Below are 1,753 nucleotides of genomic sequence, written 5' to 3' on the forward strand. Positions count from 1 at the left end.
GAACATTAAGAGGCTAAAACAATGCTAGTACATAAACGAATTATACTTAGTTAAGTTTTAAAAATGAAAACAGCATATAATATAATAACTCCTATTATGTAAACGATCTTAAGTTACACTTTGAAATATAATTAGTATTTGAAAAACTAAATATTATATTAGTAAATAAATATTTGTAATATATATATAAACTTATATTTCTAAATATATATATATATATATATATATATATATATTCCAAATAATAAAATATAACTTTACTATAAAACGTTGATTTAAAAATAACATATTTTGATGACCAACGAGACATTGATTTATAGAAGGAAATGACCAAAACACTCAAATGAGTAAGTTACACTTTGAGTGGGATAAATTTTCTTTGATTTGAGTCTTATTATTGATAAAGGTACATTACACGAAACGTAAAGTACCAGTTTTCTAAGCGTACGAAAATGCGTTCAAAAAACCGAAACCGGTACTTAAGTCGAGGATCAACGTACAACACATCGGTGTAAAAATTACAAATCAACTATGCACGAGAATATAATATAATATTTAATTAATTCTAAAGATTAAATATATTATTCATTAAATAATATATATATTACTCATAATAGAGTGTCGGCAGAAGAATTTGAATGATTGTGAGCTGGTTGCCTAGTTCATGCGAGCGCATGACTTGAAGCCTTAGACCCCATGCGATCGCATGGGGGTCGATGGCTGGGCACATCTATAAATCGAGTCAGTTTCGTACACTGGTTACACACATATATTCGATCAATTTTTTTTCTTTCTCTCATATATACTTATATTATTATTATTATTATTATTATTATTATTATTATTATTATTATTATTATTATTATTATTATTATTATTATTAAGATTAATATTATTATTAATCTTATGGTTAGGAGTAATATTAGTACTATACATAAAATACTACGACGAGGTTATGAGCTAGTTATTTCAAACGAGTTTTTCAAGCGGGATAGAGCTAAGGAAATTATGAGTTATAGCTATAGAGGATATGGGTATGGTTCGGGGGTATAGCTCGTGAGGTCAAACATGTGTTTATCATCTCCGTTGCGTCTACGTACTTTTCTGCAATATTGAATCTCAATATTGATACGTGAGCACTCATAACTTAACTCTTATATATTAATAGTGTATCCCTGACTAGTGCTCGAGTATATAGGATTATGCATGCTTGTATTTTTGATATTATCGTTAGATAGGTTATGTTGAATCCTGAATTAGTTACTTATGTGGTTGAGATAAGGTATAAGATGTGCATGTCGTTGGAAAGCTAGCTAAAAATTAAGAACTTTTCATTTAGATATCGAATAGTTTCGATGAACGGATTAGAAGTTATAGTCAATTGAATTTTTGTATTATTATTAAAAATGATTGTTATTATCGTCGTTATTATCGTCGTTATGGTTTTTATTTAATTATTATTATTATTATTATTATTATTATTATTATTATTATTATTATTATTATTATTATTATTATTATTATCATTAAAATAGTTATTAGTATTATCATTAATATTATCATAATATTTATTATTATTAGTATTATTATAATTAAAACTAATATTAGTAACACCTAATTATTATGATCACTATTATTATCATTAATATTAACGCGATAAAAGATGACTAGAAGCTATTAACAAATTGATTAAGAAATAATGAGTATATGTATCATAATGAGATTAAAATTTAAAGGTATTGATTTAGATAAG

This window comes from Rutidosis leptorrhynchoides, chromosome 10 (assembly GCF_046630445.1).
Source record: "Rutidosis leptorrhynchoides isolate AG116_Rl617_1_P2 chromosome 10, CSIRO_AGI_Rlap_v1, whole genome shotgun sequence".
Taxonomy (NCBI): domain Eukaryota; kingdom Viridiplantae; phylum Streptophyta; class Magnoliopsida; order Asterales; family Asteraceae; genus Rutidosis; species Rutidosis leptorrhynchoides.